General features: G+C 35.8%; 1 non-coding gene across 1 annotated transcript; it reads right to left on the bottom strand.

Annotated features, from left to right (window-relative positions):
* Nucleotides 1-3,566: 3,566 nt before the first annotated feature.
* LOC121205652 (small nucleolar RNA R71) lies at nt 3,567-3,673 on the bottom strand. Its single transcript, XR_005900728.1, has one exon. It is a non-coding gene; the product is annotated as a small nucleolar RNA R71 (small nucleolar RNA).
* Nucleotides 3,674-24,486: the final 20,813 nt, after the last annotated feature.

Genomic DNA, 24,486 nt, shown 5'->3' with positions numbered 1-24,486 from the left:
ATGTGGTCTGGCCGTGTGACCCTAATTGGTATAATGACGTCATAAACAGAATACCCTCTATTTTTGGCACGGCCTAGTACACGGCCAGGACACAGGCGTGTGTATAGCACAAGGGCTAGACACACAGACGTGTAATCTGGCAGTGTGGGCAAGTCAGTAGCTATGCCCTGTTTTGCCACGGCTTTGACACACGTGCATGTCTAAACCGTGTGAGGCACACGGCCTATTCACACGGGTATGTGACCTTTTAAAATTTGAAAATTCTTTTAAATTCTAGCACTTTTATATGTTGTCAATTTGGTCCTGAATGCATGTTTAAGCATTGTTTACTCGAATTTTATGTGAATAATGAATGTGAATGAATTACTTTCATTACTAATGAGATGGTATTTGATGTATGGTGGTTCTGATTCGAGTTATAATTCTAGTAATGCCTTTTAACCTATTCCGGCGACGGTTACGGGTTAAGGGTGTTATACACTGTGTAGCTACGTCCTGACTAACAGCTTGTGTGAGCAAGCCAGTGAATATCTCGAAAATGAGTCATTTGTATTATGAGATATGAGGTAGCTTTGGCTATATGTATGGCACTTATGTGCAAGATTTCTAAGTATCCGTTAATATTCTAAGTGTTCAACGGGAATGTCAAAGTTAAGAAAAATTATGGTTATGTTGTGAGTTGGTACAGGTATGTACGTAAATCTCATATGTAATGAGCTCTATGTGTGATGAACCCTTGGTTAGGTTGTGATTAAGTAAGTTATGACTATAAGATTTTAATAACATTTATGCCAATTTTAATCATGTTAATTGTATGTTAAATGTGTGGTTATGATGCTTATTATTTGCATAGGAACTTACTAAGCTTTATAGCTTACTTTCCTTCCTTTCCTTTGTCTTATAGTGTCATCAAGCTAGCTCGGGGATCAGAGACCATCGGAGATCCACTCACACTATCAACAAATATTTTGGTACCAATGAATTCAACATTTTGAGTTATGGCATGTAAAGGGGACTTGGTCATTTTGTTATGTGTCCTAATTGATTTAGCCAAACGTGTTGGCTTATGTTGGTTGAAAGTTTATTTTGTATAAGGCCATTTGAAATTGGCTACTTTTGGTATAATCAATTTATTTAATGATGTTTTTTTCATGGATGTGGGAATTTACTTGATTGAGTTGATAATTGTATGATATTTGTGCATGATAGATGGTAGCATGTGAATGATATGTTGATGTCTTGGTTGTGGCTAATTTGGTTGTATGTAAATGTTGGGATTGGTGCTATGTTGTGTTGTGTAGGTGCGTGCAACAAAGAGTGGCAAAATGGCTTGGTAAATAGCCTTATTTTTGTCCACACGGGTAGGCACATAGGTGTGTGTCTAGGCAATGTGTGACACACGGCTTGCCCCACGGACATGTGCTTAGGACGTGTGTTCCCTACACCTTAATTTTGAGAAATAGAATGCTCAGAATTGAGCACATGGGCAGAAATACGGGAGTGTGTCTCATCCGTGTGGATGACTGATAAACCTCAAAAGTAACATATTTTAATCGCATGCTTTGCATATCTTTGGATGATTTATCATAAGATTTAGTGAATTTGGTGCTCTTAATCTTTTAATTTCATGTTTTATATCCAGATGAGCATAGGAAAGTGAAAAGTGCAAGAAAAAGGCCAAAACGGACAAAATAGGTTTATTTCAGTGCTGCACATGACCTAGACACTTCCACACGGGTAATCCACACGCCCGTGTGAGACACACGGGTAGGCCACATGCCCGTGGGTCATGGCCGTGTCGACTTAAAACCATATCAAAATTGCACACGGCCTGAGCACCATCTCACGGGTGTGCCACACAACCGTGTCCCTGTTGAGACCTATTTTAATTCTACTCAGAAAAAGGCTAATTTTGGGCATTCCAAAGTCTATATAAACACCCTAGAATAGAATCAAATGGACATAGAGAGCAAGGAGAAGAAAATACTCGAAGACAGCCATTGGAATCAGCTCGGAAGCAAGATTACTTCAAGACTGAAGAAATCCATTTAATTTCTACCGAAGTTTTTGGGTTTCTTATGTTTTGTTATTTTCCTAATTTTGAGATGTTTTCCCCTATTGTTATGATCTAAAAACTCCCTAAATACCTAAGGGAGATGAAACCTAAGACAGATCTTATTATTATTTGAATTATATGATAAATACTTTTCTTATTCTTAGTTATGAGTTTTAATCCTTGCTTTAATATTCCAGGATATTAATTCAGGTTTTGATATGCTTATTCAGTGAAGCAAAAGTCCCTGTTTAAGAGTAGATCTTCCATAATTGAGCGGACTTGCATGCAATCCTAGAGATAGGATGGCATAAATCTACCGGATTAGAGTCAAATCTAATAAGGGAGTCCATAGACCGAGTTAATGCGACAATAGGGGTTTTAATTAGAAAGAAATTTCGATTAATCAACCTAGAGTCAGTTGTTTTTAGTCTCGAAAGAGATATTAACATAAGTTAGGGATTTCTACAGATTAAGTCAAGTGAATAAATCGTCTGATTCAAAAGTAATAAGTGAAGTCTAGGTGAATTCTTCCTTGGGTATTGTCTTCTCCATCGGTTTTCCAAAAGTATTTTCCAACTTTAATCTCTGTCGTGTTCTTAGTTAATTAGATAGTTAATCTTAATTAAAAACATCCCTTTAATTCTTAGGCTATATAATAAGAAGATAGTAAATACTAGTACTTTTAGTCCTTGTGGATATGATATTTCCGGTCTCACCATAACTTTACTACTGTTTGATAGGTGCGCTTGCCCTAGTCGAATTTTTAGTTAGTTTAGCGAACATCAAGTTTTTACCACCGTTGCCGGGGACTAAGATATTAAGAACGCTTGAATTTTATTACTTTAGCCATTTTTATTTTTATTGCAATTTAATTTTTTTATTTTAATTACTAATTTGTCTTTTATTTGCTTCTGGCAGGTTTTTATAGTTTATGACTAGAAGAAACCTATCAGGTCCTCTACTTTTTGACAGTAAAATTGAAAGCACAGCTCGTAGAAATCGTAGAGAAATAAGGCGAAGTCTACAATATATAGAGGAAGAGCATGAGGACGAATCCAATAATACTGAGGAGATGGCTGAAAATTAAAATAATCCATTGCCTTCTGTGGTTGCCACAAATCCAGTGAATCAGAATCCTACTTCTAGTACTATGTACCATTATGCTAAGCCAAATTTAACGGGGGCTGAATCGAGTATTGTTAGACTTGCAGCTGCTGCAAATAATTTTGAACTGCAACCTAACACTATACAAATGATTCAACAGTTTGTTCAGTTTGATGGTTTGCAGGATGAAGACCTGAATACTCATTTCGCCAACTTTTTAGAGTTCTGTGATACTTTCAAAATAAATGACATTTCTGATGATGCCATTCGCCTTTGATTATTTTCCTTTTCATTACGGAATAAGGCTAAACAGTGGTTGAACTCATTACCACGAGGGTCAATCACTACTTGGGAACAAATGACCGAAAATTTTTTGCTTAAATATTTTTCGCCAGCTAAAATGGCTAAATTGAGGAATGATATCTCTTCTTTTGTGCAGATGGATTTAGAAACACTTTATGATGAATGGGAGAGATATAAGGATTTATTGAGAATGCGCGCTCACCATGGTTTACCCTTATGGTTACAGGTTCAGACCTTCTATAACGGTGTGAACCCCTCAACAAGGCAACTGATTGATGCAACTGCAGGTGGAACCTTGAACAACAAAACACCTGAAGAGGCTTACAAATTTATTGAAGAGATGTCACTAAACAACTATCAGTGGCAAGTCATGAGAACAAAGCTAACAAAAGCAACTGATGTTTTCAACCTAGACGCGGTCACTATGCTATCTAACCAGGTGGAACTATTGAATAAAATGATTGATGATTTCTATGATTCTACTCAGGTACATCGAGTGATGAGGTGTGATTCAAATGGAGAAGGGTTGCACAACACAGATTATCCATCCTTCAACCCTAGCACTGAGGGAGAACAAGTCCACTATATGGGTAACAATTCCAAACCTCAGAATAACCCTTATAGTAACACTTACAATGCAGGTTGGAGGAACCATTCCAATTTTTCGTGGGGTGGTCAAGGGAATCAAAGTCCACAACACCCTCCAATTTTCATCAACCACCTTACCAACAAAAGAAAAAGCCGAACCTTGAGGAGATGCTTACAAAATTTATCTCGGTGTCAGAAACTCATTTTTAGAATACCGAGACAACACTTAAAAATAGCAAGCGTAGATTCAAGGGCTCGAAACTCAAATAGGTCAGCTTGTTAAGTTGATCTCTGAACGACCTCAAGGTGGCTTGACTAGTAATACAGAAACTAACCCAAGGGAGCAACTCCATGCCATCACTCTGCGTGACAAAGAAGGGTTAGCTGAAGAGGAACCAAAATTGATGCAAGACAATGTGGTATACAAAGGTAAGGTTGAGGTAAGCAATGATAAATAGAAACTGGTAAGCAAAGAGTATAAACCTCATGTACCATACCCCAATGTGACAAGGAAAGACCACACAGACGAACAATTCAGTAAATTCCTTAAATTATTAAAAAATTTACATATTAACTTACCATTTATTAAAGCTCTTTCGCAGATGCCAAACACAATTAAATTTTTAAAGGAGCTTTTAGTAAACAAACGGAAGTTAGATGAGTCATCACATGTGGAGTTAAATGCAGTCTGCTCAGCTATTCTACAAAACAAGCTACCCAACAAATTAAAAGATCCAGAGAGTTTTACGATTCCTTGTTTAATTGATAGTTTGAATGTTAACAATGCTTTAGCTGATATAGGGGCAAGTATTAATGTTATGCCTTATAAAATGTTTAAACAACTAGGTCTTGAGAAACCCAAACAAACTAGGATGAGCGTTCAATTGGTTGATAAAACCATTAGATTTCCTAGGGGTATAATTGAAGATGTGCTTGTTAAAATTGAAAAATTTATATTTCCAGTAGACTTTGTTATTTTATACATGGATGAGGATAATGACATTCCTTTAATTTTAGGACGACCCTTTTGAGCAACTACTAGAACTATTATTGATGTCAGTACAGGTGAGTTAATACTTCAGGCGGACGATGACATGATTAAACTCCAAGCTCGTGATTCTGTCAGAAATACTAGTGATCGAGATGATTACACAAGTTCTTTTAATGTGAGTAACCTTGTTGTTCAACCCTCTTTGTAGGAAAAACTTTTGGGAAGTACAAATAACCCACGTTCCAGTCCATGTAATGACAAGACTATCCATGAAGAGCGAAGGCTACAGATTGAGGAACTAGATGTGTGACACCCCTAATTTGACCCTAGTCGAAAAGTGGTTTCGGGACCACAAAATCGAGTCATAAAAATAATTAACCGTCATAGTTGATGCTTATTATATGTATATATGCATGTGTGAAAATTTCATTTTTGAATTTTTTTAATTGTAAGTGAATTTTATTAAATAGGACTTATGTGAGAAAATTGCAAATGTAAAGTGGCCTATTAATGCATGTTATGAAAATGATGGGTTTGCATGTCAAATTACCCAAAATTAGAGCTAGTGGCCGGCCATGCTATGGGGTGAAACATGTTGGAAACACGTTGTGTTAGTGTGTTATGTTAGAAAGAATAAAATAAGAGGTTAGTAATAAAGTAATGAAAAAAGAGGGGTGATGAAAACAAAGTTGTCTCATCCATGCCCCCCTCCATTGCCGTGAATTGAAGGAAGAAAACAAAAGAAAAGAAAAAAAATGTTCATCTTCTTCTCCTACCTCTCTCAAGCCGAAACTAACCAAGAAATGGAAGAAAGCACACCTAAGGCATTCAGCCATCTTGTGTGGGGGGAATTAAGGTATGATATCATGTGATTCTTTTGAAATTTTTGTGAAGTTGAGTTTGTTTTGGTGCTCATAACATGACCCATGTGTTAAAATTTGAGTTTGTGTTGCAAGAAACATTTGCTTATGTCCTTATATGTCAAATTGATGATAAATTTTTGATATTTGGTGAATGAATATGGCTTTCGGTCATGGTAGATAACAAAGAATGTGGTTGTTGTTCTTGTTAATTTGGATGAATTTTTGGTGGATAGGTGCTTGAATCAAACAAATGATTATGTGTGTACACTAGGTGCTAGTTGAGAAGAATCGGTCATTATATTGGAGGCCATTGCCGAATATGAGTTTAGTTATTGAGAGTGATGAATGTGTTTTGAGTTGATGGAATAAAAGAATGCTTAAAGATGTGTCACAACAAATTATATGTTAAGCTAAGGTTGTTAAATTATCAATCTTTCTTCCTAGCCGAATATGTGTTTATAAAGTTGAGTTGTTAAATAGATTTTGAAGTTAGCCCATGTATTTATTTTTGAATTTAAGAAGAATGATACATTCGACTATGCTTTGATGTGCTTGGATTGTTGTTCATTGAGTAAATGATTGAGGAATGGTTAGAAGAATTTGAATGCTAAACTAGTTGATTTGTTTATAATGTCCGATTATGATCATTTATAGAGATGTGAATGAATTGTTGTTATGTGAGTAAATATTTGTTTGATGATATATATATGTATTCGGCAATGGGATAAAAAGTGTATTAAGGTAAGTTTCATGGTGATTATGCTTGTAATGTTGGGTTAATATTCGGCATTGAGTAATGTGGGGTAAGGTGATTAATTGGCTATGAAATTAGCTAAATTGAATAGGTATGTTTAATGATATGCTTAGTATAATGTATGATCTTATAACTCGGTTTGGTATTGAGATAAAGGTTAGATGTATGATTGGATTTTGGTATGTGTTAAATTGGTCAATCAAAGATTAAATGATATGTGATTGCCAAATGTGATTGTTAAGTGAATAATATTAGTTAAGTACTTAAGCAAATCTATTGTTTTAATTAAGCTTAAGAGCAAAAAGGATCAAAGTCGGATAGGGGAAAAGAGAAAGTAAACGAATAGCCGTGGACATCTAATCGTCAACCACTTCCGAGGTAAGTTTTAAGTGATTAAACGTTGAGTAAATTCAATCATAATAGGACATAATGAGTTGATTTAATAAGATATGATGTGGCCATGATATGTCTTAAACTCAAATGGTAAGTTCATAAGTGTCTGGACTTGGAAATTTAAGAGCAAATTGTAATAATTTGCTTTGGACAGCAGCAGTAACGTGATTTTAGAAAATCACTATAAATTGTTGGTGTGGAATTATAGGCTAAATAAAATATGTAATCAAAGCTTAGTCAGTATAGTTTCTTATAAAAGAGACCGTGGAAGTAAAGAAATTTCCTATAAAGAGATATTTAAAGTTGTGTGGGACAGTGTCAGAATGACTCCGAAATCCCCTGTTCTGTTTTTGGAAAATCATTATAATTTGTAAAAAAATGGTTATAAGATAATATTTATATGCTTAGACTCCTTAATGAGTCTTGTTTCAAATGAAATCAAATAGAACACATTATGAATTCTGTACAATGAAAAATTTGATTCGTAGTGAAGAATGGTCAGATTAGTCAAACAGTGAAACAGGGGAAACTTTAAGAAAAATCTAGTATTTATTGGCCAAACCTAAAATTCTGGAAATTTTATGGATAGAAGATATAAGAGTCTATATTGAGGGAAAATTAATGGCAAGTGATTTGGAGTTTTAAAGCTCCAGTTATAAATAATTTAGTGACTATTGCTCAGGAAAACAGCTCGTAGTGAATATGTGATTTTGTTGTAAACATGGATAAAACTTGTTTTAGTTGCTCATAAGCTATTGATTAAACCCATACGTGAATTCTAAATCGTGATATTGTAAAACGATATATGAGTGTTAGACGGATCTTTGATATTAAAATTTGTGAAATTGTAAGTTTATGAGTATTCGAATATGAAATGATAGTATGGCGTGAAATTGAATTATTCATTGGAAAATGATTGATGTAGATTCGGCCAAGACAAAGTGTATACATGATAGTATATGTGGTATGCGAAGTATATTTGGATAATTGTGATGTGAATACATGAAAATTTATATTTTGATTTAGGATTTTATGTGATGAATGTGAATGTGTATATATGAGATAAGGCCGAATGGCTAATGTGATGAATGTGAGCATGCATATGTGTGATAAGGCCGAATGGCCAATGTGGTGAATATGAACATGTATATATGTGGTAAAGCCGAATGGCTAATGTGAAATATGTATGAGATATGCATATGTGGTAAAGCCGAATGGTCAATGTGAAATATATATATGAGATATGTATATGTGGTAAAGCCGAATGGTCAATGTGAAATATATATATGAGATATGTATATGTGGTAAAGCTGAATGGCTAGTGTGAAATATGTAGGCGATGTGCGTATATTGTGGCTGAACGACCAAATGTGAAAGGTGTGTATTATTAGATATTTGATGAGGCAAATGAATTACAAATATGACAATCGATGTGAATGTTGTAACATGTGATTAAATGTACATGAAACTTGGAAATATATTCCGGGTAAGACCTGATGACTACGTGTGGAGATTATGTCCGGGTAAGACTCGATGACTACGTGTGGAGATTTTGTCCGGGTAAGACCCGATAACTTCATGTGGAGATTTCGTCTGAGCTAAAGGTCTCGCTGATAATCCAAGTAGAGGTTAAAGCTATAAGACTTCGTAATAAGAATTGCTTATAAATATATTCAATGCGAAAGGTTAAACAGGTATGTACTCCAAGTTTATATGTGAGCTTGATTTGAACTAAATCATAAGGTAGTTATGTGATGCATACGAGAGCAATCTATGAGACTATTCCTATGATTATGTGACATCGGATCAGTGTGAGAGGTTATGTGAAATCATACAATATATCTATGTCACATGAGCTCACTTTTATGTGAAAGTTTATCTGCCTATTGTATATGATGAGATGTGCATATTCGGTAAAGGGATGGTATGCCCGAAGGAAGAGTGAAATAAAATATACGAACAACTATGTTATAATTTGATTGTTTTCTGTTGACACTGCTTAAAACTTACTAAGCATTGTAATGCTCACTCCGTTTACTCTGTTTCCTCTGTTTTATAGATCTCATTGCGAAGCTACAGGCTCGGGGATCGTCAGCAACTAGTCACACTATCACTATCCACCGCTTGTTACTGTTATGTTTAGAATTATTTTATGGCATGTATAGAATAGACTAGTGGCGGAAGAATATTTTTGGTTAATGTATATAAGCCATGTGAAAATGGCATCTTTTGAATGTTTACTTAGTGAAGTTTAAATTTTACCTCTGGCTGTGCTCAGTACTTATTTAAATGAACGATATTTATTTCAAGAAAAAGTTCAAAATTTTACTGTTCTGACATGATTTACAAGTCCGGTAATGCCCCTTACCTATTCTGGCGACGGTTAAGGGATAGGGGTGTTACAAGATGAATGGAGAACACAGGTTAAGGAGAAACTGAGAGTACACAATGAATCAAGGTAGTGCCATGATAAACTTAAAGGTGAATCGAATCAACTTAAGGTTGGAGACGAAGTCTGGTTAGATAAAAAGGATCCTCAAATGATCACTATAGAGCTCAACACAAATGGAGTGACTCCTTTTACGGTACTCAAATCTTTCCATATGGTACAGTCAAGGTAACCCATTCACATTTCGGCACTTTTAAGGTGAACAGTACTCGACTTAAACCTTATTTAAATAAAGGGGTTGACAGCGAGAAAGAGGAGTTTCGACTCTGTGATCCACCGTGACCAGGCGAAATAGAGGTAAGTCGAGCTTAGACTCTAAATAAGCGCTTCTTGGGAGACAACCCGAGCTCTAACACCACTAACTAATCTATTTTTATCTATTTTTCATATTTAAATGCAGGTTTTTGACCCACACGGCCTGGACACACGAGCGTGTCCCAGGCCATGTGCTTTAACAGGGATTAAACAAAGTGTTACATGGCCTAGCAACATGGCTGTGTGACCCATATGGCCTGGACACACGGGCGTATCCTAGGCCGTGTGAAAACAGGATTTAAATTCCCTAAAAATCAATAAAGACACAGGCTTAAAGTAAATTACACGGGCGTTTGACATAGCTGTGTGGACCACACGCCCCGGACACACGGGCGTGTACTAGGCCATGTGAAAACTGGAGCTAAATTTTCAAATTTCAAATAAGTCAGAGAGCTCCATGGGTAAGGCACACAGCCATGTGTTCAGACACACGGGCATGTGGGAGACCACACGGGCGTGGGAGAAGCGAACAACATAGCACACGGTCTTGCGATATGGTTGTGTGAACCACACGGCTCGGACACACGAGCTTGTCCAAGCCATATGATGAATGGCCTATTAATTTCCTTGATGAACATGGGCTGGAAGTTGAGCCACACGGGCGTGTGACACGGCCCTGTGGCCCAACACGGACCGTTACACGACCGTGTCGCCCATAAAAACCCCAAACCTAAATTTTTATTTTTTTTCTTCTTCTTCTCAACCCTCCCAAGCCCTAGCCACCGCAACTTTTTGCCCCCACTCTGGCCACCCTTCCCTACTGTCCGGCCACCACCTAGTTCCCTCTTCCTGTTTCCCTTTTCCTTTCACCCTCTCTTTCTTTTCTTTTCCTCCTCCCCCACTCATTCTTTCCCTTTTCTTTCCTTTCCCTTTTCCCTCTTCTTCCTCTACCCCACCCCCTCCACGCCCCTGAACCTCCTTCACTTTCCTCCACCAACGACCTCCACGCTGTCCATCCCTCCGACCACCGGCATCTGATTCTTCTCTCCTTCCCTTTTAGTTCCATCTATTAATTTATCCCCATCTTTATTATTTATTTATTTCCCCCTTATTATTATTGTTTTTTTATTTCATCATTCTTATGAGTTTATTGACTTACTGACTTTAATTGTTAACTTCTCGTATTTTCATATCTGGCCTCGTTCACTTTCTTTCATTTTTCTTTTTATTTAATGATATTTTCGTCTATTTTTATAGTTAGATAGCTACTATTCTTGATTGGTTGAATTCTATTAGTCTTGCTGTTAATTTTAAGTTGATTTTTCTTGTACATATGTTTCTTTTGAGTCTTTTTATTAGTACTCCTTAGGTTTTAGCATATTGGTTCTTGGTTTACTTATTGTCTTCATTCAATTATTATTATTATTATTACTATTTTCTATTTATTCTTTTAGTTTATTCCTTTATTATTTTTGTTCGTTATTTGTCAGGTACATTATGACAAACACTCGAGGTAAATATAAGGTTGCTGTCCCCATTTCGAGAAAGTGAAAGGGCCCAGGTGCAACCTCCTCGAGCGCTTCAGCCACAACTCGCCACCCTTTGCTCCAATTTCTATCGAGCAACCAGGAGGATTTATATCAGCTTCTCAGCGTACGATCCCACGGTGTGGGTTGTTGCATTAATTGGGCTGCACTAGAGTAGGTCCGTTTGGTTGATGATGTTCGCGCGATTATTACCACTGCCTCGTGGGATAGGTTCTTCACCATCATCAAGCCTACCTACTTGGAGCATACCTTAGAGTTTGGCTCCACATTTTCATTCCAGCAAGTCATGTCAGTCCATGACTAGCTCGGCACTATCACCTTTCACCTTGGCAAGTTAGTGCGGCACATGAGCGTCCTATAGTTCGGTGCTGCTTTGGGACTTTCTACAGAGGAGTTCATGAGCACTAAGGACTTTCTTCAGCTTCATAGACATATATATTACTCACCTTCACGATGTTGGACTGAACTCACGGGTGGCCTAACTAACTATGACGTGAGTCGCTCGAAGGCGACACACCTCTCTCCGGCCCTAGGGTATATTCACTCCCTACTAGCTCACACTTTGATTGGTCGGAGAGAGAGTATAGGAGTGGTACCTATGACGCCTATTTCTTGTGGAGCATGACTACTGGACTTGTGTTTGATTTGGCATATTTCATCGCACTCGCTTGCCACAACCAAATTGAACACCATAAGTAGGGCCCGATCTTTCTCGGCCCTTACGTGAATTGTCTCGCTCGACACTTCGGTCTCTTCGACACGCCAGTGATGTCATCAACACTCACACTAGTAGGTCAGATGTCTCCTCAAGGAATTTCTAGTATGATCCACATGAGGATGATCAAACGACGTCATGGATTCGACCACCCTCAGTATCGATTAGCTTGTTCTGATGGTCAGGATTATTTAGTGGACATTACTGATGATGTTCCTCCTCTTCATGAGGACCCACCTCCACCACCATCATAGAGTCACCGCCCCACTACTACCACCTTGAAAGATATATTCGAGCGCCTCACTCGCTTTGAGTAGCAGTGTTTTGAGCAGTTCGACAATATCGATGCCACCCTTCGATAGATTTGCCACCACCTTCACATCTCTCCTTCGGCACCGTCAACCCATGAGGCATCCAATAATGAGGACCTTTGAGTCCATTTATATTTTTTTATTTTTTCTTTTATTTATTTTTGAAGACTTATGTTTTATATCTTTTTGAACTATGTTTATCTTTATGGTTATTATCGAGTAATCCCTTAATTCTCTTCCACAGTTGTGTTTATTTGCTTATTAGTAACTCAGAACCATGCCTTTCATTGGTCTTTTCTACAATTCTAGCTTTCACTATTCCAAGGATTTCATTTAAAAATTCAGGGCAGTTTCACTTCTCCCCCTCTCTTCTGATATTATGCTTATATTGTTATTATCTATCTTTGTACATTGAGGACAATGTACATCTTAAATATGGGGAGGTTATTTATGATTATCAAAAAAACCCTGAATTTTTATCTCATTCTCAAATAATTTTCTCATATTATTATTATTAGAGTGAATTTTGATTGTTTATAATTTTTATTAATATGTTCTGAATTGAATCATAGGAAATTGTGCATTGATTGTTTAAACTTTAAGACATTAGAGAATCAAGCATGATAAGTTGACTTTCGAGAATTAAAATTGCTAGATTGTTTCCCTAAATTGAGGTATTATCTTGAAGTTTTGAATTTACAGGATTGACATCAAATACCCATAATATTCATGAGATTTTGAGCCTTTTAGAGCATATATCTTTCTTGCTCACTTATTTTATTGGTTATGAGTGTGCCAACATTGATTTGTTATTCTAGAACTTGATTCGATTATGCATGTCAAGACCACACATTTGATTTGATAGACTGAGATGATAAAGGCACTTAATTTTTAACCCACTTACCCCATAAAAAGCCTACCCACATAATTAACCCTTAGTGAACCCCTTTGAGCCTTAACCATTGGTTCTTGATTTTCCTCTTAATGTTAACCCATAACTTAATCCTTTTTGATTCGTTAAGAAATTTTCCCTTTTTATTGACTCCCTTTTTCTTGAGATTTGATTTGATTAGTTACCTAACTATGTTCGTTCATTTCAGTTGCTGAATTATTTCTTATTACGTACTTTCCATTATTATACTAGTTCTTATTCTTAAACAAAAAAAAATCATATTTTTATATTCATATAATTATATATTGTTATAAAGAGCTTGGATAAGTTAAAGTTATTATAATGAGAAAAAGCTCACTTCATTAGTTTTGGACAGTTCTAATTTTGGCACTTGTTTTTAGTTCAGTAATTAGCTTTATTTTTCTATGTTTGGTAATTTGTTAAATTGATCTCAATTCTAACCCTTTTTTTCAGCCTTTATCCACACCTTTAACCCAAGCCCCATTACAACCCTGCTAAAGACCTTTTGATTTGTGTATCATCTCATTTATAGTGGTGGAGATTTGATTTTCATGCAAGCCTATGGTCATAACTTTACATGTTTGACTATTGAGTACTTAATTGTTGAACCTTAAACACTCTGAGTGATTTGAGTGAATCCTTAGTGAGGTTGTCAACTCTTGTCTATTTGGAATTAAAGGTAATTATTTAGATAAAGGGCAATAGCTATGATTTTATGATTAAAATACTAAACTTGGATTGTTTGAAACTTTGATGTTTTTTTAGTTGAATTCTCAATATATGATTATTTTTGAATTATTTCGAAACATTATTGATAAGAATTATAGTTGAGAAGAATACATTTTAATTATGAGTTGAGGATTTTGCTTGAGGACAAGCAAATGCTTAAGTGTGGGGATATTTGATAAACCTCAAAAGTAACATATTTTAATCCCATGCTTGGCATATATTTGGAAGATTTATCATAAGATTTAGTGGATTTGGTGCTCCTAATCTTTTAATTTCATGTTTAATATCCAAATTAGCATGGGAAAGCGAAAAGTACAAGAAAAGGCCAAAAAAGGACAAAATAGGTTTATTTCAGTGCTGCACACGGTCTAGATACTTCCACACGGGTAATCCACACACCCGTGTGAGACACACGAGTAGGTCACACTCCCGTGTTAACTTAAAACCATATCAGAATTGCACACAACCTGAGCACCATCCCACGGGCGTGCCACACGGCCGTGTCCCTGTTGAGACCTATTTTAATTCTATTCGGAAAAGGCTAATTTTGGGCTATTTTGGGAATTTCAAAGTCTATATAAACACGCTAGAAGAGGATCAAAGGGGCACAGAGAGTAGAGAGTAGAAAATACTCGAAGACAGCCATTGGAATTAGCTCGGAAGCAGGAATTACTTCAAGACTGAAGATCTCCATTCAATTTCTACCAAAGTTTTTGGGTTTCTTACATTTTGTTATTTTCCTAATTTTGAGATGTTTTCCCTATCGTTAAGAACTAAAAACACCCTAAATACCTAAGGGAGATGAAACCTAAGACATATCTTATTATTATTTGAATTATATGATAAAATAATTTTCTTATTCTTAGTTATGAGTTTTAATCCTTATTTTAATATTCCAGGATATTAATTTAGGTTTTGATGTGCTTATTCAGTGAAGCAAAAGTCCCTGTTTAAGAGTAGATCTTCCATAATTGAGTGGAGTTGCATACAATCCTAGAGTTAGGACGACATAAATCTGCCGGATTAGAGTCAAATCTAATAAGGGAGTCCATATACCGAGTTAATGCGACAATAGGGGTTTTAATTAGAAAGAGATTTCAATTAATCAACCTAGAGTCAGTTGTTTTTAGTCTCGAAAGAGATATTAACATAAGTTAGGGATTTCTACGGATTAAGTCAAGTGAATAAATCGTCTGATTCAAACGTAATAAGTGAATTCTAAGTGAATTCTTCATCGGGTAATGTCTTCTCCATCGGTTTTCCAAAAGTATTTTTCAACTTTAATCTCTGTCGTGTTCTTAGTTAATTAGATAGTTAATCTTAATTAAAAACATCACTTTAATTCTTAGGCTAGATAATAAAAAGATAGTAATTACTAGTACTTTTAGTTCTTGTGGATACGATATTTCCGATCTTATCATAACTATACTACTGTTCGATAGGTGCGCTTACCTTAGTCAAATTTTTAGTTAGTTTAGCGACCATCAATGACACGGTCTCATGCACGAGCGTGTGTCCTGGGCATGTGAAGTCTGCACCTATTTTATGAAAAATTATAAATTTTAAATCGACCACACGGCCTAGCAAACGGGCGTGTGACTTGGCCGTGTGTCTTCAATTTATTTACACGAGTTCGGGACACGGGCATGTGGACCACACGGCCTGCTTACACGAACGTGTCCCAGATCCGGGCGTGTGACCCCTGTTTAGGGAAAAATTTTCTAAGTGTTGCAAGATTTTCTAAATTTATCGGTTTAGTCCCAAAACACTTCCAAAGTATGTTTTGGGCATCGTAGGCTTGTATTAGGGACTTTGTGATTACTTGCTAATGGTTGTAATTTGGACGAAAATTTACGGCTCTGAAGAGTATGCTTGATCGTGTTTACGGGTAAGGGGTGTTACACATTCTCCCTTAGCTTCTATGGGGAGAATGATGAAAGAAATCTAATGACTTCGTCATTTTTGAAAATCAAGTGTGATTGTCTCTATTCCATTCAAAAGACCTAGTCACAAGGAGGTAAAAACTCCCTTAAAGTGGAAACTCCCTCGGTGAATAATGATATTTTACCTTTATTGTATCTCTTCTTTAATAAATTTCTTTGTTTCTCTAGCACTTGTACTTTTCAATCAATGTATCTACTTTTCCTTACTTTAAGTCATTTTCCCTATTCGTATACTTTTACTCTCATTTTTTCCTGCCAATTTAAGCCATCATATTTACACACTTACAAACTTAATAAAACAAGAACTCGAGGGACTCGATCAGATCATCGTAATGTACATAAGTGATACCTTTTCCAATTTTTACATCTAAACGATCGACTAATCATGCTCTGGTACCACTAAATTTGTAACACCCTTCCTCAACATGATCTTGAAATCTGAGTTTGGGGTGTTACAATGAACCGAAATGGTCTACAATTTTTAACTCACTGATTTAAAATAAGCTTGACGATAGTACTTATTAATGAAAATTCTTACAACAAAAATCATAAATTTAAGGTAAAAGTTTACTATTTCAAAGTCTTGGACTCTTAAAGAACTACTTAAATACATTGTGATGGACCACGAGGCAAAGCTTACCAAGGTTCCCCCTTTCTATGTGCATGACACCTTACTGAGTATGATTCTTGATCTAACATAGTCTAGCTTGGTCCCTCCCTCCAGCTCCTTATCCCAATGTTCCTACATTACAGGTCAAACCCTTTTAAGTTTGTGTGAACTTAGTGAATTTTTTCTCTACTAAATTGCATACTTCGCCCTTTCTTTTCCAGGGTAAAATTTTAAAAGAAAATAAAATACTTTAACTCCCTGTTTTTACTCAGATTTTAATGTCATATCTGAACTGGCGGACTTTCATACACCTTCCATCATTCTTTAATGGCAGTTCAATGTAACACCCTTAACCCGTATCCATCGTTGAATTAAGGTTATGAGGTATTACCAGTCAAGAACACAAATTAAAATGATCACATACATGTACTTGAATTTCAATAGTCAATTTAATCTCTACTACCACATAGCTGATTATACTTTTAATTTAAACTCATAATACATACAGATAAATAGACTTCATTACAATTTTGTAGCATACTGTAACCAAACACAAATGGATTTCACGAAATGTAATACTTATAATCATTTGATAAAGATCATTTCATTTTTGGTATTCATTTAATATTAAATTAAACATTTATACATCATATAAAACACATATAATGTTCATAACAGTGATTGACAAAAGTTACTATTCATTTGGTTAATTTTCATCTTATTAACGAATATGCACATACTTATCATCATTTTTCCTCCCAACCTTATTTCATCACAAACAAATATACAACCGCACATGGAAACATGTATAAACGTTTTATAATTTGCATTTTCTAAACACATCATTAAGCCATTTTCAAACATATAACATTTATCACATAGAACATTCATGTATAATCATATAACATCATAACCAAAAGTGAACTCAAACCATAACCAAAGTATGACTGAAATTATCATGGAGATTAAGCCATTTTCCCATGGCTTAATTTTTACATATTCAAGGTCGAACAAAATACATATTAGCCTATACATGCCATAAGTTCGAAAATAGACTTTCAAAAGTACAGAAAGTTGACGATATTGTGCATGACTTCGATGACGATCCCTGAGCTCATAAATTACAACCAAAATCTATAAAACAGAGTAACAAAAACACACAGAGTAAGCTAACTTAGCTTAGTAAGCCTTAAGCAAATTAAACAACTCAAATGAATAATCAAAACATTTCAAATAAGTCGAATTGTATCGTTAATGTTATACTTTAACACAAATAAGTTACCTTGGTTGAATGCTAATATTTCTCATTTAGCATAATATTATTCAACTTTTCATTCCCAAAATAATACTATCTCAATTATGCTTACATTCAAATATAATATCACATATTTATACACACCTACTTGGCCGAATATTCAAGGTCAATTATAACACCACATAAATACTTACCTATATAACCGAATATACAAGATCTAATACATATCATCTCATAAATACTTACTTGTATGGCCAAATACACAAGGTTCATTATGTCATCACATATGGCCGAATATACAAGTTCAATATATCATCATATATGGCCGAATATACAAGTTCAATAAAACATCACATGTAGCCAAATATACAAGGTCATTTAGATCAACTTACTTGTTCAATTTCCACACATTGAAGTCTTATAGACATAGGCTTGAAAATAAATCACTGGTGTAAAACCTGCTAGGCATAAGCCTGAATCACACACTGACACAAGGCCTACTAGACTCAAGGTCTGATTCTTATTTATTCATTGGCAATAAGCCTACTAGGCACAAAGCTCGATCAAATTCACCAGCGCAAGGTTTGCTAGGCTCAACGCCCGAATATCACTATTATAAAATCATTCCATAAATAGTTCATATATCGAATCATCCAAATATTCCATGCAGTTCATACAAACTTTCAGAGGTTTTAACTCAATCGAATAAAACTCAACCACATAACTTCAATGTTAAACCACATTCGACTACCCTACTATACAACTATAAAATTTAAATCATCATAGTAAATCATTTTATATTCGAAATAAATGGTGTTTAATTGCTTAAAGACTTACCTTGGATATCGACGAACATTATAAATCGACTATTCGACTATTTTTGCTTTTCCCCGGTCCAAGTTTGATTTCTTCTGTTCTTGATATATATAATTTCAAATTAACCGCATTTAAACACAATTTCATTCAAATTAATCCAATAACACATAAATGGGAAAATTACTGTTTTACCCCTGATATTTCATACTTTTACAAATTAGTCCTAATTGCATAAAACACAAAATACACAAAATCACACCACATCATAATTAGGTCGAATCTTCCTTATACTCATACTAGACCGTATATTTCATTTATTTTGCATTTTAGTCCTTCAATTTATCATTTTTGCAATTTAGTCCTAATAACTCAAAATCATCAAAAACTCCAATACAAAACATGTTAATCTAAAGCATATTTTTATATTTCATCATCAAACATCACAAAACACAAATATTCATCAATGGAATAACTCAAAATATTCACCAAAATCAAAAATTCAAGCATGGGTCAGGTAGTATTCGAAGCAACGATCTCAAAAATGTAAAAATTATCAAAAACTGAACAAAAACTAACCTTTAATCAAGCTTCCAAAGTGTCGGATGCTTGAAACTTTCTAAAGCTTTATTTTTCTTTTAGTTTCGGTCAAAATGAACTAAAATGCATGGCTATATTATGTTTGTTTTATTTAATATACATAATATTTCATAATTTACTTTAATAACCTTTATAATCAAATAATAAACCATAATTTAATAAGGCTACAACCGTCCAAGGCATAATATCAAGGGCAATTTGCAACATAAACACCCCATATTAAAAAACCACTAACAATTCAGCCTTTATGATTTAAACTATCAAATTTTCAATTTACGCGATTAAGTCCTTTTATCAAATTAAGCACACAAACAATCAAATTTTCGTACAAAACTTACACACATGCAAATTCACATATAATAAACTTGGAAAATAATATTTAAATATTTTTTTGACTTAGATTCAATGTCCCGAAACCACCGTTTCGATTAGGGTCTAAATTAGACTGTTACAACTCTCCCCCTTAGGGATTTTCGTCCCCGAAAATCTTACCGATAAATAGGTCTGGATTACATTCTTTCCTTGCATCTTCTGGCACACACATTGCTTCCTCAACTCCGTGCTTATGCCACAGTACTTTAACCAATGGAATTTTCTTATTTTGTAATTCTTTAATCTCGCGAGTCAGAATACAAATCGGTTCTTCCTCGTACGACATATCTGACTGAATCTCAATCTCTGATGGAATAATCACATGCGAGGGGTTAGATCTATATCGCCGAAGCATCGAAACCTAAAATAAATTATGGATCTTTTCTAACTCAGGTGGCAATCACAGTCTATACGCAACCGGTCTAATGTTCTTTATAATCTTGTACTGTCCAATAAATCTCAGACTCAATTTTCCTTTACGACCGAATCTAAGTATTTTCTTCCATAGTGAGACTTTCAAAAATACTTTATCCCCGATCTGAAACTCTATGTCTTTACGTTTCGAGTATGCATATGATTTATGATGATTTGATGCTGCTTTCAAACTTTCACGGATCACTTTTACTTTCTCTTCAGTTTCTTTGATCAAATCGACCCTGTGTATCTTATTTTCACTAAGATCGGTCTAGTACAAAGGCGTATGTCATTTACGACCGTACAAAGCTTCGTAAGGTGCCATTTTGGTACTTGATTGAAAGCCATTATTGTGTGCAAATTCAATCAAAGGTAGATATCGTTCCCACGTACCTTCGAACTCGAGAATGCAACATCTCAACATATCCTCAAGTATCTGAATGATTCGCTCAGACTGACTGTCTGTCTGAGGATGAAAAGCAATGCTAAAATGCAGTTTAGTACCTAATGCATCTTGCATTTTCTTCCAAAACCGCGATGTAAACCTCGGATCTCTATCTGAAACAATAGATATAGGCACACCATGTAACCTCATGATCTGAGAAACATACAATTCAGCCAGTTTATCAAGCGAGAAATCTGTACGAACCGAAACAAAATGGGTAGATTTAGTCAATCTATCTACAATAACCCAGATTGCCTCTTTCTTGCTCGGTGTCAACAGTAAACCGGATACAAAATCCATCTTGACTCTATCCTATTTCCATTTAGGTATCATGATCGGCTGAAGTATTCCAGAAGGTACATGCAGCTTTTATTTGCTGACAGACTAGACATTTTGATACAAATTCAGAAATGTCTCGTTTCATACGTTGCAATCAATAGTGCTATTTCAGATCATTATACAACTTCGTACTACCCGGATGAATAGATAGTCGACTGTTGTGAGCTTCATTCAAGATCACTTGAATCAACTCTGTATTTCTCAGAACACATATTCAGTTTCTGAATCTCAAACAATCATGAACATCAACTCGATACTCTGAATCCGCATTTGAATCATATTGAACCCGTTTTACTATCAAATCGTTGTCGATTTTCTGAGCTTCACAAATCTGCCGAATAAATAACGGTCTTGCTTTTAACTCAGCTATTATCGCACCATCATCTGACATAGCCATATGCGCATTCATTGTACACAAAGTAAATAGTGATTTTTGGCTTAAAGCATCAGCAACAACATTAGCCTTTCCCGGGTGATAGTCAATCACTAACTCGTAATCTTTTAACAACTCTAACCATCGACACTGTCTCAAATTCAGATCTTTCTGAGTCATCAAGTACTTCAAACTTTTATGATCGGAATAAACATGACATTTTTCACCGAACAAATAGTGGCGCCAATTTTTTAATGCAAACACAATAGCTGCCAACTCTCGATCGTGCGTCGGATAATTCTTTTCATGCGGCTTTAACTGTTTCGAGGTATAATCTATAACTTTGCCTTCTTCCATCAAAACACAGCCTAAACCATTTAAAGATGCATCACTATATATAACAAATTCTTTACCCGATTCTGGCTGAACTAACACTGGAGTTTTGGTCAAAAGGACTTTCAACTGATTAAAGCTTTTCTAGCACTTTTTTGACCACTCAAACTTAACATCTTTCTGTAGTAGCTTCGTCATCGGGGTTGCAATCATAGAGAAACCTTTCACAAACCGTCTATAGTAACAAGCAAGTTCCAAAAAACTTCTAATTTCAGAAACGTTTCTCAGAGGTTTCCAGTAAGCATTGCTGAAATTTTGCTTGGATCAACCCGAATACCTGATGCTGAAACAGCATGTCCCAGAAAGCTAACTTCGTCTAACCAGAACTCACATTTACTAAACTTCGTATACAACTGTTTTTCTCATAAAGTCTGTAACACAAGTCTCAAATGCTCGGCATGTTCGATTTCATTACGGGAGTAGATCAGTATATCATCAATGAACAGAACCACAAACCGATCTAAATATTGCCTGAAGATCTGATTCATCAAATCCATAAAAAACAGCAGGTGCATTAGTAAGTCTGAATGACATAACTAGAAACTCATAATGTCCGTACCTCGTTCGAAAAGCAGTTTTTGACACATCAGAGTCTCTGACTCGCAACTAATTCTCAAATCTATCTTAGAAAACACTGAAGCCCTTTTTAACTGATCAAACAAGTTGTTAATCCGTGGTAACGGGTATTTATTCTTTATAGTTGCCTTATTTAGCTGGCGATAATCAATACACATTCTCTTAGTTCCGTCTTTCTTTTTCACAAACAGTACTGGCGCACCCGAGGGAAAGAAACGCGATCGTGCAAAACCTCTATCTGTTAACTCTTGCAACTGTGCTTTTAACTCTTTTAATTCTGTTGGTGCCATCCGATACAGAACTATTGAAATCGGAGACGTCCCCAGTACTAACTCAATACCAAACTCTACCTCTCGGATAGGTGGCAAACCCAACAATTCTTCAGGAAACACATCCGGATACTCGCACACAACTAGTACAGATTCAATTTTCTTTCCAGTCACTTTACTATCAAGCACATAAGCAAAGTAAGCTTCATAACCTTTTCTCACATACTTCTGAGCTAACATCGAAGATATTACTGCTGGTAAACCATTCAGATCATTAAATTCAATCTGAATAATCTCGTTGTTCTGACATCTTAAATCAATGGTTTTCTTTTGCAATTAACAATGGCATCGTGCAAAGTCAACCAATCCATACCCAAAATTATATCAAACTCGTCGCAAGGTAACAACATCAAATCGGTTGGAAAACATGAATCTCGAATCATCAATGGGAAATTTTTACACACTTTGTCAACCAGAACACACCGGCCTAGGGGGTTTGACACTCGAATCAAAATCTCAGTAGACTCAACAGGCAAAGTCTTACTGGATACTAATGTTTCATACACATATGAATAAGTTGAACCAGGGTCAATCAATGCAATAACACTAGTATCATAAAGAGTGAAAGTACCGGTAATAACATCTGGGGAAGAAGCATCCTCACGAGCGCATATAGCATATGCTCTAGCAGGTACACGAGCCTCAGATTGAATCGATGTATCTTTCATCCCTTTCTGACTGCCACCTGCATTACTCGAATGTCTGGGTGGTCTGCCTCGCATTGACATGTTACTCTCTCTCGCATTTTGAACAGTGTTTTGCTCGGCTAACATCGGACGATCTCAGATAAAATGATCAATCGATCCACATTTAAAACAAAACCGATCATGCAATCTATAATTTCCAGAATGCCATTTACCACAATGCTTACACTCGAGTCTGTTCTACCGATCATTGCCAACACTAGCAATCGAGGTGGTTCGTGAACTCACAGGAGGTCGGTTTCAATCTTGTCTAGAAAAGTCTGAAGTAACTTTAGATCGACTTGAATCATCTCTGAACTTCTTCAATGCTGAGTGAAAATTCTTACCCAATTATCTTTTACGGGAATCTTTGTCTTCAAAATAAGCTTTTCTTTTCTCTTTCCCATGCTCTTCGGCTTTGCAGGCTCGCTCAACAAATACCATGAACTCTTTAATTTCAAGTATACCAACCAGCAATTTAATGTTTTCATTCAAATCATCTTTGAATCTTTTACATATGATAGCTTCAGTTGAAAAACATTCACGAGCATATCAACTAAGTCTCACAAATTTCTGTTCGTAATCGGTTATAGTTATACGACCCTGTTTCAATTCCAAAAATTCTTTGCATTTTTGGTCGATAAAACTTTGGCTGATGTATTTCTTACGGAACTCAGTTCGAAAGAATTCCCAGGTCACTGTCTCTTTTGGAACCACCGATACTAGTGTATTCCACCAGTGATATGCGGTGTCTCGTTATAAAGATATGGCACACTTTAAACATTCATCCGGAGTACAAGATAGCTCATCAAACACATAGATAGTATTATCAAGCCACAACTCCGCTCATTCAGCATCATCATCATCATCAGCTTTAAACTCTTCGGCCCCGTGTTTTCTGATTTTAACTACAGGAGGCCTGTTAAATCTCATCGGATTAATCATCGGAGGTACCACAGGTATCAGAGATGGATTATTTGGGGGTGGAGGTTGTTGTACAGCCGGATTAGTTCGGATATACTGAGTAAACCATTCGTTCATCATTTGATAGAAAGCTTGCTTAGCCTCCCCCTCATGGCTACGCGAGATAGGTCGAGATTCAACTGGCGCTGTCCCATACGCGGGAGCAAGTGCTACGCTTTCGACATCATCAACTACAACTCTATCGAGATCCATTTACTATATGAAAGCACATTTTCAAATGTCAGAAGTCATCACATCATTAAGCGATTTCAAACATATAACATTTATCACATAGACCGTTCATGTATAACATATATAACATCATAACCAAAAGTGAACTCAAACCATAACCAAAGTATGACCGAAATTATCATGGAGATTAAGCCATTTTCCCATGGCTTAAGTTA

This window comes from Gossypium hirsutum, chromosome A08 (genome assembly GCF_007990345.1).
Source record: "Gossypium hirsutum isolate 1008001.06 chromosome A08, Gossypium_hirsutum_v2.1, whole genome shotgun sequence".
NCBI classification, from domain to species: Eukaryota; Viridiplantae; Streptophyta; class Magnoliopsida; order Malvales; family Malvaceae; genus Gossypium; species Gossypium hirsutum.
Note: the sequence above shows the minus strand (reverse complement) of the source record. Positions and strands in the feature narration are given on the sequence as shown.